Source organism: Rhipicephalus microplus, unplaced genomic scaffold, assembly GCF_043290135.1.
Source record: "Rhipicephalus microplus isolate Deutch F79 unplaced genomic scaffold, USDA_Rmic scaffold_15, whole genome shotgun sequence".
Classification (NCBI taxonomy): Eukaryota; Metazoa; Arthropoda; class Arachnida; order Ixodida; family Ixodidae; genus Rhipicephalus; species Rhipicephalus microplus.
In genome coordinates this window covers 14,927,254-14,945,684 of record NW_027464588.1, presented here as the reverse complement: position 1 = coordinate 14,945,684, position 18,431 = coordinate 14,927,254, and the positions used below count along the sequence as shown (strand labels likewise).

The following is an 18,431-nucleotide window of genomic DNA, read 5'->3' as shown; positions in this document are numbered from 1 at the left end:
ACTCTAAATGCCGGATATTTTTGGTTTAACAAGCGGGCACCCTCCGCGCCCAAACATAAATAATTCTTTTGAACATAAATTCAGCAAAATAATTCTTCACTAAGCATACAATTATAGTGTGAACTATTTCTGCTACTGTTAAAAATGCAAGTCCACGCGTGAATGTTTAGTCGGGCAGATTGTTCTACAATCTGAGGTAGTCATCCAGCAGTATTGCCGTCGGATATCGATTTCAAAAGGAGTCAGTCATTGGGCCGAAAGTAATCAAGGTACGTAAGCCCTAGTACCTTACCGCCAGTGTTTTACTTCCTATATTGGAGAGATTTATTATAGAAATATCTTTTATATTTCAACAATGAATATAATAATTTGAATCAGGAGCAATATAGAAACGAAAGCATAGTTCTTTTCGACTCTTGCATATTCTTTAAGCAATAGACAAGCTGCAAATACATAAAAATTTTTAAGTTGCATGTGCCTTTCCTATTGACTATGTAGACGAGGTGGAGCTATTGCCAGAGATCGATTAGGATTTTAACATTTCAGCGAATGAGTCAGTGAGAAAAACTTTATTGTCTATAGAAGCAAGTCGCAGTATGTGATGCTTAGTAGTCACTGTATTGCCAGTCTACATTCATTTCATTGCGGATATTTTTTTGCAAGTTACATTCGAATACTTACTTAGGATGCATTAGCATTAGCAATTTCTCGTAGCGTCAGCGTCGGTGGAAGGCAGTTTAAACAAGCCTGCTAGCCAAAAAGCCAAGTTAAACTCTATCACTTTATCTTTATTTTGCCGGTATTACCTCTTCGTTTCTAAATTTATACGCATTCATAAAACCATCCAATTTTTCGGCAATCTCTCACTCCATGTTTGAATTTTAAATAAGGAAGAAGAGCTCAGCGGCTCTGTCTTTGAAGGCACACCTGGCTTGGGTTGAAGTGTTTTGATGGGTGTATACCAGGCTGTTGACGGGCAGCAAGAAAGGTGAATGCATCGGCCAACACTTCTGAAAAAGTTCAAAACGAAGGGTTGTTGTTAGGCTTGCTTAGTGTTTCTCTGCAAAATACAAAAGAACACAACTAAACGCGTTAAAACAGAAGTTCAAGGCCACCAGAGTAGCCATGACACGAATAAAAAATTCTTGTCCCTAACGGGCTCGTGAACTCAAGAATTTCGCGCGACGTCCGCACCCGGCAACCCTGTCGTCCTGCAAATAGGCAAGACTTAAGATTTCTGAATTATTGTCCCAAAAATAATGAACTAAAAAACACATTGTCTTAACTTTGGCAGTGCAATATACACATGCCGTGTTTGTGTGATTCTTGTCTAGAGTGAAAGGAACTTATGGATAAAAAATAGCATTATAAACATACCAAGCATTTCAATATTCAATAGCACTATGTATATGGGTCGTGAAACAAACAAACGGTTCTGTAAAGTTACCCCTGGCCCCAAGAAAGCTTAAATAAGCAAACAAGTTCATTTGTATTATGCATTGTGCATTATTTCTTATGTGAACACATTGCTTTTGAAACATGTGAGATGCGCTGCGACACTGCAACACGTGTGACGAGCTTCACTTCTACAGCTCGAAAAAACCCAAATTAAATGTTACAAGCGTGCAGCACATACACCGCAATGCCTAAATTTATAGGCAACAAGTCGACGCCATACTCTGGAGTTTCACGGAGTTCCGGCGTGTAATCTTGTAAATCTGTGTTTACAACATAGATGGTGAGATTTGTGCAGGAGAAAATCCTGAAAACAGCAGAGTAAGGAAGCGTCACGCCGCCTTATTAAAAGGCTGATGAAGTAAAAATAATATCCCTCCCTACGTCACCACGCGTAAACAGGAATTACGCTGACCTTTCTGAAGCGTGGCAGGAGAGATTCTCAGTCGCGGCACTCGCTCTTGCCAGCTGCCTATATGAGCTACGTAAAGTAATAAGCCAGACACCAAATATTGATTCGATGGGAGCTGGCGTTCGTGTCTTTGACTCCGGTGAGGAAAAAAAACAATTCTGCTAAGCTTCCGCTCGATAACGCCCGAGAGTCACGTACGAAAAGGCTGATGCATTACACAGTGCCACTCTAGAATTCTTTCCATTGAAAATAGCCTCGTAGTAGCGATGTCCTTGAAGTATGCGACAAAAAGCATAACGATCGCGTTTAAAGTAAAGAAGTGAGGACACGTGACGCCGTCATTTCTCAGTCAGTTGTGAGTTTGATTAATGTGATGATGACGACAACAATGAATATGGCGCATTTGAAAATTTTACCTTTGCAGTTCTTAATTAACTACCCTTATACGAGAGAGGCTCTTGCCAATGTGAAATAAAACGTCATGATTACTACAAAAGTGCAGAAAAAATACATTTTTCACCAATTCGTTGCTGGCAATACTTCGCAGAAAGAATGCGTTGAGTTAAGTTCCCAATAAACAAAAAATGCAAGGTGAGAATCAGCCTTTCGCAAGAAATCCAGCCGCGGCGAAGGTGGAAAAAATATACTAGTGTCCTCGCCTCTCAGCAGTTTGGAAAAACTTCTGTTCTGGGAAGGTTGCTTCGTGGTCGGAGGGAACAAGCTGATTTGCAGGAATTCATGATTTAAGTTCTTTCTTTCTCTTTGTACCCTTTAATAGCATGCCCTGTAAAAAAGAATGCTCAGTGAACCTGAATTATCAGCCACAATTTATCCTTCACAACAGCGTGCACAGATGGCTTCATTCGTGAAGGAGAGCTTGGCACATTGCCCCGCCGCGGTGGTCTAGTGGCTAAGGTACCCGACTGCTGATCCTCAGGTCGCGGGATGAAATCCCGGCTGTGGCGGCTGCATTTCTTATAGAGGCGAAAATGTTGTAGGCCCGTGTGGTCAGATTTGGGTGCACGTTAAAGAACCCCAGGTGGTCGAAATTTTTGGAGCCCTCCACTACAATGTCTCTCATAATCATTTGGTGGTTTTGGAACGTTAAACCACACAAATCAATCAATTAATCCATAAGCCTGGCACATTCACATACGTGTACATTAAAATGAAACCATGTCCAGAATAAGGCAGTCAACGTTTCACAGAAGCAAAACAAAAACAGCAAGGAGTGCTTTTGCAACTGCATATCACATAACTACTTGTATAAATTCATCTACCTCGCGCCTCATTTGGCTGCGGAGATAGCTGCTGTCGTAAATCTTTGGTAATCAGGATATTTTTTCATACAATAGGCTAACTTTACTACTTTTGTTCTTCTAGATGCATTCGAGGCAGTTTTCACCGCGTGTTATCAAGGCGACTGTACCACTATTCTGCTTCGCTTCAAAAGTCCATGTGGTTGCCCCTTCTCAGTCCCATAAAACAAATGACCCTCTTACAATTCCTAACGTGAGCCGAGTGACCATTGATGCGGTAGACACACCGTATTGTTCCGCGTTGAGGCCACTTCTAGCATATTGCACGACGCACCACTGAGTCTAGAATGTGGTGCATAAATCGGATCTCTCAGTACACTATATTATCAGCTCGAGAGCTGCGCTCAAGAGATCTCTATATAAAGAATGTGTCATTTTTTACTGAAATCAAAAATAAAAAAAGCGGATCTGAGCATTGTGGATGCACTCGTATTGGTCTTTTCTGTTTCTACAGCGTATTTGACAAGGCCTTATGCATACTGTACATTACAAATATTCCTTTCATAGTTAAAACTTGCTTAAACGTGGAATCTACAAAAGAGAAAAAAGACTGACAGGGTTTCGAACAGAAAGCATGTTCTACGTAATGAGCAACGGGAGTAGATATGGGGCTCATTTCTTTCGAAAGCGCATCCAACGCTAGCAGACAGGGACGTATTTTTGGATATATAGGTTCTGCCCCCAAAAACTAGTGCTGTTGAAGTTAGCGCATTGTGGTGACTTTCTTACGTACTTTTCTGCGAATGCTGAGTATGTTTGTGAGTTCAGAAACGCGTCCATGGGAGTGCTAGCTTTATTGTTAGACAACCCATAAAAACCAACGTACACTCGAACCAAAAGAAGTATCATCATCATCATCATCACCACCACCACCATCATCATCATCATCATCATCATTATTAACCTTACTACGCCCACTGCAGAAAAAAGCATCTACCTCGATCCGTGAATCAACCCGGTCTTGTGCTTTTCGTTTTCAAATTATACCCCCAAACTTTTTAACCTCATCGGCCCACCTAACTCTCAGTCTCCCTTTCGTTTCTTTGCCTTCTCTGGGAATCCAGTCAGTTACCCTTAATGACCACCGGTTGTCCTGCCTACGTGCTACGTGTCCGACCCATGTCCATTTATTTTTCTTGATTTCAACTATGATATCCTTAGCCCCGGTTTCTTGCCTGACCCAGTGAAGACTCAGCCAGCAAGCTTCACATACCTGTTTTACCAGTCGAGCCATAGCAGATTGCTTTCGCTTTCATTTTATTATGTATTTATGTAAATGCAATCCTAAGTGTGTTAACTGTTAGGGCGAGCAATATAGCATGATATGTTGTTTTCACGCCTGCACCGTGAAACTACACGGGTGAAACTTAGACCCACTGAGGAAGCAGAGCACTTTATATCAGTATGGAAATTGCATGTTCATTTGAAAGGCTGGCGAGTTACAGTGAGTGCATTATAACAACCTTTACGCCATTTTGTTGTCTCAAAATTTTACTATCAATTTTATTAACCAAAGCAGCAGAATGCCAAGTCTTTCGCTTAGTCTAATGTATTTTATTTGTAGTAATTTCACTTCTCCATGAACCATCGCTTCGCGGCGCTATGAACTCAATTTAAGGGGTAAAGAGGTGGCAGAGGATAGGCGTAACGCTGCTCTTTTGTGGTTGTGGTACATAAACCAGGTAGAATTGTTGGAATGAAAGTGATCGGAGCAGTATGAATAACCTATACTGGGAGAGCGCGTTTTGCATCCACCCACATCATCATCATCTACATCATCACTCTCATAATAATCATCATCATCATCATTACCTGACTACGTCCATAGCAGGACAAAGGCCTCTCCCATGTTCCGCTAGTTACCCCGGCCCTGTGCTAGCTGCCGCAAATTTATACCCGCAAACTTCTTATTCTCATCTGCCCACCTAACCTTCTGTCTCCTCCTAACTCACCCACCTTCTCTGGGAATCCAGTTAGTTACCCTTAATGACCAGCGATTATCCTGTCTACGCGCTACATGCCCGGCCCATGTTCATTTCCTCTTCTTGATTTCAACTATGATATTCTTAACTCCTGTTTGTTCCTTAATCCACTCTGCTCTCTTGTTATTTAAGGTTACACCTACCACTTTTCTTTCTATTGCTCGCTGCGTCGTCCTCAATTCAATCTGAACCCTTTTTGTAAGTCTCCAGGTTTATGCTCTGTAGCTAAGTACCGGCAAGATACAGCTGTTATATACCTTCCTCTTGATAGATAGTGGCAATCTACCTCTCCTAATTTGAGAGTGCTTGCAAAATGTGCTCCACACAATTCTTATTCTTCTTGTTCCTTCAATCTCGTGGTTCAGCTCCATGGTTCTTACCTGTCCTAAGTAGACATAGTCTTTTACAACTTGAAGTGCACGATTACCTATCTCGAAGCGCTGCTCTCTTCCGAGGTTGTTGTACATTACTTTCGTTTTCTGCAGAATAATTTTAAGACCCAACTTTCTGCTCTCCTTGTTTAGCTTATAATCATGAGTTGCAGTTCGTCCCCTGAGTTACTCAGCAATGAAATGTCTTCGGCGAAGCGCAGGTTACTAAGGTACTCTCCATTAACTCTTTTCTCTAACTGTTCCCATTCTAGGCTTCTTAAAACCTCCCGTAAGGACGCAGAAAATAGCATTGGGGAGATTGTGTCCCCCGGCGTCACACCCTTCTTGATTGGTATTCTGTAGCTTTTTTAATGAAGCACTGTGGTAGCAGTTGATTCCCTGTAGATTTCTCTCAGGGTGTTTATATATGTTTCACCGATGCCCTGACTCCATAGTGTCTCCGTGACTGCTGATATTTCCACTGAATCAAACGCCTTCTCGTAACCAATGAAGGCTATGTATAGTGGTTGGCTATATTCTGAGCATTTCTCTATTACCTGATTGATAGTTTGAATGTGGTTAATTATTGAGTAGCCTGTTCCAAATCAGCTTTGTCTCTTTGCGTGCTCTCCAAAGCTTTTACGACTTCTTCTATCATAAATGGTGGCGTGTCATCTGGGTTACTGCTAGTTCTTATAGTATTAAGGTCGTGGTTGTCCCGGCTACAGTACATCATCATCATCATCATCATCATCAGCCTGACTACGTCCACTGCAGGACAAAGGCCTCTCCCATGTTCCGCCAGTTAACCCGGTCCTGTGCTTGCTGCTGCCAATTTATACCCGCAAACTTCTTAATCTCATCTGCCCACCTAACCTTCTGTCTCCCCCTAACCCGCTTCCCTTCTCTGGGAATCCAGTCAGTTACCCTTAATGACCAGCGGTTATCCTGTCTACGCGCTACATGCCCTGCCCATGTCCATTTCTTCTTCTTGATTTCAGCTATGATATCCTTAACCCCCGTTTGTTCCCTAATCCACTCTGCTCTCTTCTTGTCTCTTAAGCTTACACCTACCATTTTTCTTTCCATTGCTCGCTGCGTCGTCCTCAATTTAAGCTGAACCCTCTTTGTAAGTCTCCAGGTTTCTGCTCCGTAGCTAAGTACCGGCAAGATACAGCTGTTATATACCTTCCTCTTGAGGGATAGTGGCAATCTACCTGTCAGAATTTGAGAGTGCTTGCCGAATGTGCTCCACCCCATTCTTATTCTTCTAGTTACTTCAATCTCGTGGTTCGGCTCTGCGGTTATTACCTGCCCTAAGTACACATAGTCTTTTACAACTTCAAGTGCACTATTACCTATCTCGAAGCGCTGCTCCTTGCCGAGGTTGTTGTACATTACTTTCGTTTTCTGCAGATTATTTTAAGACCCACCTTTCTGCTCTCCTTGTCTAACTCCGTAATCATGAGTTGCAATTCGTCCCCCGAGTTACTCAGCAATGCAATGTCATCGGCGAAGCGCAGGTTACTAAGGTATTCTCCATTGACTCTTATCCCTAACTGTTCCCATTCTAGGCTTCTGAAGACTTCCTGTAAGCACGCGGTAAATAGCATTGGGGAAATCGTGTCCCCCTGCCTTACACCCTTCTTGATTGGTATTCTGTTGCTTTCTTTATGAAGCACTATGGTAGCAGTTGATCCCCTGTAGATTTCTTCCAGAATGTTTATATATACTTCATCTACGCCCTGATTTCGCAGTGTTTGCATGAAGGCTGATATTTCTACTGAATCAAACGCCTTCTCGTAATCTATGAAGGCTATGTATAGTGGTTGGTTATACTCTGAGCATTTCTCTATTACCTGATTGATAGTATGAATGTGGTCAATTGTTGAGTAGCCTGTTCGGAATCCTGCTTGTTCCTTTGGTTGATTGAATTCTAATGTTTTCTTTACTCTGTTAGCAATTACCTTTGTAAATAGCTTGTATACTACAGAGAGCAAGCTGATCGGCCTGTAATTCTTCAAGTCCTTGTCATCTCCTTTCTTATGTATTAAGATGATGTTAGCGTTCTTCCAAGACTCTGGTACACTTTCCGTCAGGAGACACCTCGTAAACAGGGTGGCTAGTTTTTCTAACACAATCTGTCCTCCATCTTTCAGCAGATCTGATGTTACGTGATCCTCACCAGCAGCTTTGCCCCTTTGCATGCTCTCCAAAGCTTTTCTGACTTCTTCTATCATTACTGGTGGGGTGTAATCTGGGTTACTGCTAGTTCTTATAGTATTAAGGTCGTGGTTGTCTCGGCTACTGTACAGTTCTCTGTAAAACTCCTCCGCTATTTTAACTATCCTATCCATATTGGTAGTTATTTTGCCTTCTTTGTTCCTTAGTGCATACATCCGATTTTTGCCTACCCCAAGTTTCCTCTTCAATGCTTTGACACTTCCTCCGTTTTTCAGAGCGTGTTCAATTGTCTCCATGTTATACCTTCTTACATCGCATACCTTACGTCTATTAATCAACTTCGAAAGCTCTGCCAGTTCTATTTTGTCTGTTGCACTTGACACTTTCAAGATTTGACGCTTCTTAATTAGGTTCTTCGTTTCCTGGGAAAGCTTGCCAGTGTCCTGTCTAACTACCCTGCCTCCAACTTCCACTGCACACTCCGTAATGATACTCGTCAGATTATCATTCATTGTATCTACGCTAAGGTTGGTTTCCTCACTAAGAGCCGAGTACCTGTTCTGCAGTGACACTCTGAATTCCTGTAATTTCCCTCTCAGTGCTAGCTGATTGATTGGCTTCTTGCGTATCAGTTTCTGTCGTTCCTTCTTCAAGTCTAGGCGAATTCGAGACCGTACCATTCTATGGTCACTGCATCGTACCTTGCCAATCACTTCCACATCCTGCACGATTCCAGGGTGTGCACTCATTATAAAGTCTACTTCGTTCTTATTTTCGCCATTAGGGCTCCTCCATGTCCACTTGCGGTTTTCTCGTTTTCGGTAGAAGGTATTCAAAATGCGTAAATTATTGCGTTCTGCGAATTCTACTAGTAGCTCTCCTCTGGCGTTTCTAGTACCGATGCCATAATCTCCTACTGCCTGGTCTCCAGCCTGCTTCTTCCCTACCTTTGCATTAAAGTCGCCCATCACTATAGTATACTGTGTTTTTACCTTACTCATTGCCGATTCCACGTCTTCATAGAAGCTTTCAACTGAAGCGTCATCATGGCTGGATGTAGGCGCGTAAGCCTGTACTACCTTCATCTTGTATCTTTTATTCAGTTTAATTACGATATCTACCACCCTTTCATTAATGCTGTAGTATTCCTCTATGTTGCCAGCTATGTTTCTGTGAATTAGGAACCCCACTCCCAGTTCTCTTCTGTCTGCTAAGCCCCTGTAGCAAAGGACGTGCCCATTCTGTAGCACCGTATAGGCCTCATCTGTCCTCCTAACTTCACTGAGCCCTATTATATCCCATTTAACACCCTCTAGCTCCTCGAATAGTACAGCTAGACTTCCCTCACTAGATAAGGTTCTAGCGTTAAACGTTGCCAAGTTCAGGTTCCAATGGCGGCCTGTCCGGATCCAGAGATTCTTAGCACCCTCTGCTGCGTTGCAGATCTGACCGCCGCCGTGGTCAGTTGCTTCGCAGCTGCTGGGGACTGAGGGCCGTGAGTTATTTGACGTAAGCATGTGGGAGGTGGTGGCCAGATACTGCACCAGGGTGGCCAATCCTTCTCTGGTGAGGGAGTGCGTTCTCGGCGGTGTTTGCCGGTGAGGCCGCACCCCAGGCCTCTTTATGCAGTTCCATCAACACGCGGATTTTTTTTTATCCGGTTGGGAACTGCGCGGTACCGGGATTTGAACCACGGACCTCTTGCATGCGAGGCGGATGCTCTAACCACTACGCCATCGCCGCATTAGCAGTTATTTGACGTAAGCATGTGGGAAGTGGTGGCCAGATACTGCACCAGGGTGGCCAATCCTTCTCTGGTGAGGGAGTGCGTTCTCGGCGGTGTTTGCCGGTGAGGCCGCACCCCAGGCCTCTTTATGCAGTTCCATCAACACGCGGATTTTTTTTTATCCGGTTGGGAACTACGCGGTACCGGGATTTGAACCACGGACCTCTAAATACAGGAATGCACTTGCTTTCAAATACAGGAATGCAAGTGGCCCATCATGCAAGGGCGGGGAAGTAGGGGCAAGAAAGAGGGGGTAGATAGAGAAAAAAAACGCACGCGCACTCATAAGAAAACGAAAACACACACAGGAAGGGCGTCCTAGCTACAACCGTTCAGTAAGGCCAGTCGATCGCAAAAAGTGTAGTAGCGCTTTCAGGGCCCTCTTCTGTGAAGTCGCATCCTGTCGATACTGCAAAATTCCCTGCTCCGACAGAGGTTGATCATCTAATTTGTTGAGTTCCTTGCGAAGGCATAGTCATTGTTTACTATACGCTAGGCAGTCACAAAGAATATGTTGGATTGTTTCCTCTTTGCCACAGTGGCCACAGGCTGCGGTGTCGGCTATCCCAATGCGGAAAGCGTAGGCGTTGGTAAACGCAACGCCCAACCACAGCCTACATAACATGGTCTGGTCTGCTCGGCAAAGCGAATCGTTACTAATGAGCAGTGAGACAGAAGACTCAGATTAGACACAGAGACCCACAGTCTACTTTTAGCTAATGCGCACGCTACGAAGTTTTATTGTTCAACAACGCACAGGCGAAATCTCCCACGGACACTACCTTGGAGGTCAAGACCCAGTGCCTATACGAGGTGGCCAGTGAACGGTTGTACAGCGCGAACAGTCCGTTCTTTCAATCAAGAAACGCGCTATAGCAGACGCTGCCTACGTCAGCGTTGCAAGGCTAGAGAGGTGGGAGCGTAGGAGAGGAGAGATACAGGAGTAATTGCGCATGCGCAATGTGGTGTAAACACCGCAGGGAGGAATGCCTAGAGAGAGGGGGAACGAGCGTAGGTTAGAAGACGCTCCCTGAGTCGGCACAGCGAGGCAAGAGAGTAATGAGCAGCTGTTTGAGAGAAAGAAGGAGGAGAGTTGCGCATGCGTAGTGCGAGTGCAGACGCCGACACCGCGGGACATAAACCCGAGCAAGAGATGCTCCTGTAGCGCTACACTCCGCATTTAAAATTTAGGGAGTCATAGTGTGCCACTCCCTGGCTACGCCCCTGCTGGTCGTTAGTCGCAAATGGTCGTGCGACTGGTGCTATAGACCTATTTCATGTTGGTAAACAGCGGCATGCATCATCGACACACTAGGGCGCTTGTAGCGACGTGGCGGCGCATAGGCTTCACCCAGGTCAAAGCTCGCCACTACCCCCCACGATCCCGTGAGAACTATAGCATAGCAGCTGGCACCACGACGTTGCCACAAGCACACCAGCATATCGACGGCACCCACCACTGTTTACAAACATGGAATGTGTCTATAGCTGAGCGACCATGAATTAGCCAGTAGGGAATCTTTTCCAAGAGTATTTCCTATTAAATAAGGGACTCACTTTTTCCGTGTGGTAGCCGAACTTGTCCATAGAGAGCTGTTTGTACTCCGACGGGAATTCGAGCTTAATCTGCACCAAGCTTAATCTGCATGAGCCCAGAGCGTGAGCAAGAGTAACCAGCCATGCGAGCCGGGAGATCTTAACAGAGGTAGTTCGTTTAAAAAAAAGAAATAAAAAGGAATGTCAACGCGAGCGTGGTGGGGATCTGCAGACTTTTTCGAACCAGCGAGGAGAAGGGCGACTGTGTGTGGGTCAACTGTGCGGCGCCGGAAATGGCTTTCGTGAGTCGAGCTATAAACACACTGGCCAGACGAGGAAAGAAAGAAAGCCGACAAAAGCGTGGAGTAATCGCGGCGTACAGATAGCAAAAACGTACCCGAGAAAGAGAGAGAAAAAAGCGGGCGCCACCGCCGCACGAGGCAAGCCAGCAGCAGCCGCGCGGACAGGAAACAGAATGAAGAGAGGAAACGACGCTCTCACGAGCGCACACACAACAGGCCACATGAAGAGAGGGGAAAAGTGGAGGAGCTGAATAGAACCCGAGCGGGCGGATGGGTGTAGCGAGGGAGGGGCAAGCGCATATGCCGCCGCCACAGCCGTACGAGAGACTTCCCTCGCTCCTCAACGTACTATCTCAGCCGCATACCGCTTTTTTTTCTTTCTCTCTCTTTCTTTCTGTCTCGGGAACAGCAGAGACGCTCGCTTAAGCCAATCGCGGAAGCTGAGAACGCAGCTGACAACCGTGTATACGTTCTTTGAAAAGGGGAAAAAAGCAGCTGCGACTGCTGCTCAAGCAACAATGATTGCGAAGGAAAGGGAACGGGAGAATACGCGTAAACACTATGCACTCGTAGTGCACATGCACGCCGTTTTAAGAGAAAATGGTGCTGCTACCGAGTGAGCGAGTTTGTGAGTGTGTCTTCATAGCAGAGCAAACACCACGACTGAATGACCGACGGGCCCAAACACGTTTGAACACGAAGCAAAAGACCCGACCAATACGTTTCTTTCGCAGTCAATTAAACGGAGTCTCGCCAGGACGGAATGAATGAATGAATGCATGCCACCATTTTGGGAGTACGGCCGAAAAACGCCGCTGGCGCCTTCTAAGTGCTTAGACGTGCAAATACCAACGTATGATTGAGGAGAGAAAGTCACACGAGATTTATTTTGATCACCTAGTTTTAACGGGCACCTGTATCTGACCCCGTCAAAATGTCACCGTGGTTGGGAAGCACGTACCGAGCCCGCAACATCGAGTGTAGCTGAAGACACAGTTTCAGTCGGCAGTTTCAGAAAAGCGTACGCAATGCTTTGAGTTTGCCATGACGATAGTTATAGCGCGAGAACAGAGCGACACCATCTCCTTGGGAACCAACGCTTACATTTCGAAAATACAAATTTAGAAAAGGGTATGCAAAGCTTTGCGTAAGCGATTGTCGATATTGCGCATGCATGTACACGCTATATTCTTTGGTACCTACATAGGCGACGAAAATAGCGTACGGACGCAACGAACGCCATCTTTGCGTACCATACCATAAAACATCCTAGTGGGGCGCAATTTTCCGATTAACGTACGGAAAGCTTTGTGTCGGCATTTGTCGCCACTGCGCATGCGTTATAGGCTAACCTTTCCTGAAATATACAATATAACCAACAAACTCTAACGCAACGAGCTCTACTCTGAAACAAACTGGTTCCTACTTAGTATGACTAATCGCTCCTGCCATGCCAGTGTAACGAACTAAGTTAATGAGGCTTCAGATGATGTGCCACCTATGGAAACGCACGTTTGTAAAATGACACTACGCGCCACGTGCTTACGTCATGGCGTTAACCAGTCAGTACACGATGTGCTGTTTTCTCCCCCCCCCCCACATTTTTTGTTCTAAAATCATCCCACGCTTACGCGTGATTCGCCCAAATGTGTCGTGGGACGGCGGCGTAAAGCAGCCGGGCACGAGGGCGTTAAGATAGAATCGGGTTAAATAAAGGGCTCTAGCGACGAGATTCCGTAAAGTTGTTTTGAAAAGCGCGCGGCCGACGACCAACAAGTCACTGGTTGCGCCCGAACGCTTTCGGTTTCAGTCTGGCAACACGACGGCGTTAGGCACTTTTTTTTCCAGAACTGTATTCTCTTCGTTCGTTTCTCGGAGATGGTTCAAGGGAGTAGCGTTAATAATAATCGCGGGTGCAGCGCTGCAGTAGCGATCGTGAAAGTAGGCCTAACCCCGGTTTTCAAGGGTCGTGTGCGGCGGTGTGGCATCGCCGCGTAGGACGGCTGGCCTACGAAGGAAAGAGCGAGAGATATAACAGCATTTGGTTGGGGCCATACTGAGATTCACTCAGCCGACAATCAGCTGTCGTGATGCACATTGGTGCCACAGAGAGATTGAACTTGAATCGCATGTCAAGCAGGGGTGTGGTATACAGTGATGGGGCCTACCCTCTCCCCGCAGAGCCCCACGAAGACGAGGACGGAAGAAACGGGAGGAAAAAAAAAAGAACGAAAGATCGAACGGAGCGTCGCAAGAGAGCGGAAAGAAAAATGGGAAGGAACGATCGTTGAAGACGACGGCAAGGAGTGGCTGCGAGCGAGCGAACGAACGACTCGATGCGAAGGAGAGACGACTCCAGCGCTCCCCTCGGCGTTGTACAATAACACGAACAGAGCAGAAACCGAAGCGGCACCACAGCGCGGTTTTGTTTGCGCCGATGGTTCGTTGTCTAGGCGAAAGCAGTTGGGATCCTCTCTTATAACTACAGTGAACTCGCTGGCCGGTTAAACTCGAGGCGAGATCGGTAGAGACAAACACGAACGTTGCTACTTACACTGTGAACCGCGAACATGGGCAAAAAATAAACAAGTCAGTGTTTTCAGGCCAACGAAAAACTCTTGCCTGAGCGGAGGCGGAGTGAGTGTGAGGTGTCCCTCGATTTCAGCTTGTGGAGCGCCCGTGGTTTTTGAAGCGAGACGATGGAGAGAAGCGAGATTACGCGTGCTCAATAAACGAAAAATACGAAAGGAAAACCGAACCGGCGTAGGGATAAAATACTCACTCGTGGAAGCTAGCTTCGGTCATGTTCCCTCCTCGGATGGAGTGTCATTTTGGCCGCGCGCGGGCTGCTTCGTCCGTCTTGCGATAATCCTCAGGTGTAGGCCGACGGGGGCCCCGACTTGGACGGGAAGGAGAAGTCGTCGACGCCGTCGTGGAGCTGCCTCGAAGTCCTCCGAACGTTCATTGACGAAGTTTTCTCTTCCTAATCGCTGTTGCACGTCGCTTCACCAAAGAGAAGTATGAACTCCCCACGCCACTCAGCACGGACAACACAACCGACGCCGCTTCTCACCACTGCCCCGCCAACAAGCCCCGGCCACAAGCACTCACCAAAAGCCCCCCACACTCGTAGCCCAACACCGCCGCCGCTCGAACTCGGCTCGCAGTCCGTTCCCGACGAAGACGTGAAACGCGTCTCCCACTCCTGCCGCGAGCGAGCAAGTGGCGAGGATGAGAGAGCAGATGAGAGAGCTACAGTACAGATCTCAGTAAAACTCCTCCGCTATTTTAACTATCCCATTCATATTGGTAGTTATTTTACCTTCTTTGTCCCTTAGAGCATACATCTGATTTTGGCCTATCCCAAGTTTTCTTTTCACTGCTTTGACGCTTCCTTCATTTTTCAGAGCGTATTAAGTTCTCTCCATGTTATACCTTCTTACATCGCTACGCTACGCCTACTAATGAACTTTGATAGCTCTGCCAGTTCTTTTTGTCTGTGTTACTAGAGACTTTCATGATTTGACGCTTCCTAATGACATTCTTTGTTTCCTCGGAGAGCTTGCCAGTGTCCTGTCTAAATTCCCTGCCTCCAACTTCCACTGCACACACCATAATGATACTCGACAGATTATCATTCATTGTATCTGAGCTAAGGTTTGTTTCCTAACTAAACGGTGAGTACCTGTTCTGAAGCGAGACTCTGAATTCCTGTACTTTCCCTCTCAGTGCTAGCTCATTGATTGGCTTCTTGCGTATCAGTTTCTGTCGTTCCTTCTTCAAGTCCAGGCGAATTCGAGACCGTACCATTCTACGGTCACTGCATAGTACCTTACCAACCACTTCCACATCCTGCACGATGACTGGGTGTGCACTCAATATAAAGTCTATTTCGTTCTTATTTTTGCCATTAGGGCTCCTCCATGTCCACTACGGTTTCCTCGTTTTCGGTAGAAGGCATTCAAAATCCGTAAATGATTGCGTTCTGCGAATTCTACTAGTAGCTCTCCTCTGGCGTTTCTAGTAACGATACCATATTATTTTACTGCCTGTTCTCCTGTCTGCTTCTTCCCTACTTTTGCATTGTAGTCTCCCATTAGTATCCCATCCCATTTAACACCATCTAGCTCCTCAAAATGTACAGTTAGTTTTCCCTCACTAGATAAGGTTCTAGCGTTAAACGTTGCCAAGTTCAGGTTGCAATGGCGTCCTGTCCGAATCCAAAGATTCTTAGCACCCTCTGCTGCGTTGCAGATCTGGCTGCCACCGTGGTCTGTTGCTTCACAGGTGACCACGGCGGCGGTCATATGGGCCTCCACCCACATGGTCCACTCTAACTTGTATACCCGCAAAGACATCGCCGCTATAAAGATGACCAACGTAGATAATATAAAACCAGCGGAGTTAATTCCCGATTGATTGCGAAAATCGAAGGCAGACAAATAAACGGAAAACAACAGGAAATATGCTTATGGCACCATAAAACTCGACAATCGTTTATTAGCACTCTATCAATGGAGTTCTGCACCAGTCGGCAGCTACCAATAAGTGTCATCAGTACAGGTCAGGTATTGTACATAGGCTCTGCAACGGTACTTGATTGATTATTTTGTGGTCAGAAAAAGTGGTAAACGATTCAGAGCGCTACAGGTACTCTACCATGGGAGAGCATAAAGCCGTCCCGCTAAATCGGAGCAATCTGAACGATTAGTTTCTTGCTTAGATATGTCTCACTTCGCCTCTGCAAACAGCGATAGCTATAGTCTGCTTCATCTTCTGGTACACCACCTATCATTCTTCCATTAGCCTCATCTTTTCTTCTTCTGTTTTTGTTAGATATACTGCTTAATCTTGAGGCCATCACATTTCTGTATTGACAGTAGGAATGCCACATAAGAATATCTTACTCTTTTATTTCCTCTGTGACAACACTCAAAATGCTTCTTGCAGAACTCGATAGTGGTTTACACTTGCATCAGCTCACAATGGCAGCTGTGTTATTGATAGTTCTCGCATATGGAGAGCATTTCTGCATTTTACAATGTTGTGATTTCTCTTACATTTTGTTGCAGTCAACATAAGCCACACTCGCCACCAGTTTTATGTCTTCAGGCCACCAGCCCAGGCTTCTGAAAACATTATGCTGTGTTCAGTACATAAGATTTCTCTAGATAAAACCAGCAAACGTGAGAACTGGTTGTTGGTAGTTGCGTAAGGACGCCACCGCTAACGTTCAATATACCAGCGCAGAAGTGGTATGCTCAAATGTTCTGGTTAAGACTGTAGTGCTGGTTACAGGAAACGTAATGTTGAATTGTACGCCTACTTTTATTGTAATTTTTTTGCTTTGAAGGGAGTGTTAAGAGGTGGATCGGCGTTAAGTGAAATAGTTTTGTGTGCATCGTGGTTCTACCAGGAACATTGTGTGCTCCGGTGTCTACTGGTGACTTCACTGCGTAACTTATGATCTTAGATGACGCCAGCACTCATGTTAGAGCGAAGCTGTCATTGTTATTTAAACAAAGTGGGCGTTACAGTATCGTGTTATGAATATCACACGTATTTTTCGTTGGCGTATTTCCATGGGGTATAGCAATGCTTGAATATAATTTGTGGAATCATAGGAACACAAATGAAAAGACTGTTAAACTGCGATGAAGTAAAGTCCTCATCACAACCGCAATTTACGTTTGCCTGGTACAGTGTAATTGTTACACGTTGACAAGAGTAATAATAATTGATTTGTTATAAAGTTGGATAGCCAGCACTCTAGCCTAAGTTAAATTGCAACGACTTTATAGAGTGTCTCCTTAAAAAGCACTTTGAGGACGTGGCATGGATTTGTGGTAGAATACCTGATTGACTCGCAGAAAGCTTGTGTTTGCTTTCTGCTGGCATGCTGCTTTTTTATGTTTTAGTTCGTAGGTTCTACGCTGCCGATGTCATTTTCATTCAACGCTCTCAAATTAAAGTTACTAATGTCTGTCCTGCCCATTCCGGGGTAACATAAGATGACAATCACATGTGGCGTACATCCGCGTACCGCAGCGAGTTGTCCACAATTATGTACCACACATCACAGGAGGACAGGTCTAGCATGCGTACACAAGAGCGTGTTATCGTTATTCAAGCCGTCACTAGGCAGTCATAATCCTCAACCTATCTCACCCTCCCATAGAAGACTTAGTGTACACCAAGCTGATAAAACGATCACAAGAGCATAGAGATGTGGGCGATGATAGATAGATACATAGATTGGATAGATAGATAGACAGATAGATAGATAGATAGATAGATGATAGATAGATAGATCGATGGATAGATAGCTAGATAGATAGATAGAAACGCCGAAACTGCCTGAAGAGAGGTAAAAATGCTTCTAAATTAAAGAAACTACTGAGGTGCCGGGCACACAAAGCCTCTTTTGTTTTATGTAGCTTCCCAAATTACGACGTTTGTGCTAGCCCGTGCGTGGGCTTAGACATATGCCTTCACACAAATAATGCCTTACCTAGCTACCGTTATCCAGCTAAACTGCACGCCTAACAGCCACGTCACAATGAAGAATAGCATTGCTCTTGTGTTTAGCTTTCGTTGAAAAAAATATCTAGGCTAACATCTCTACGTTTTATCACGTTAAAAAATTAACAGCGTTCTCTTTTGAGAAAGCTGCATGCTGCCTCGTTGCCATTCACTATATTAAAATTCTCCATTGCTGAATTTACAAAAAACGCGGTGTAATATATAACTTTTAAGTTGCAGACCAAATATTGGCAATTTCAATTATTCTTTCTGCCTGCGTCCAATATCTAAGTGCGTAAAATTTTCTTATGCACGACTCAACGCCTACTCTTTGAGTATGTCGAAAAAAAATTTTCCCCAATATTCTTTTGTTCATCAACTAAAGTAATTCCTGTAAGAAATCTCGAGTTTTATCCTGCGCCACAAATTTCCAATCCTCATTCCTGCTTTCTTTCACATTTTCTCAGTATACGAGAGGCTGTTACATCGCTTTAAAAGGGATTCGCAATTAAAAGCAAAATAGCTTTATTTCACAATTTGCACTCTTTGGAAACGACACACG

General features: G+C 45.1%; 1 long non-coding RNA gene across 1 annotated transcript in view; it reads right to left on the bottom strand.

The window, feature by feature from the left end:
* Positions 1 to 11,236, bottom strand: part of LOC142784636 (uncharacterized) — a 39,487-nt gene extending 28,251 nt beyond the window's left edge. Inside the window, exons 1-2 of the long non-coding RNA XR_012888706.1 lie at positions 11,067 to 11,236; positions 928 to 1,010 (exon numbers count right to left, since the gene is read on the bottom strand). This is a non-coding gene — a long non-coding RNA (uncharacterized LOC142784636). The remainder of the gene's footprint in view (positions 1 to 927; positions 1,011 to 11,066) is intronic.
* Positions 11,237 to 18,431: the final 7,195 nt, after the last annotated feature.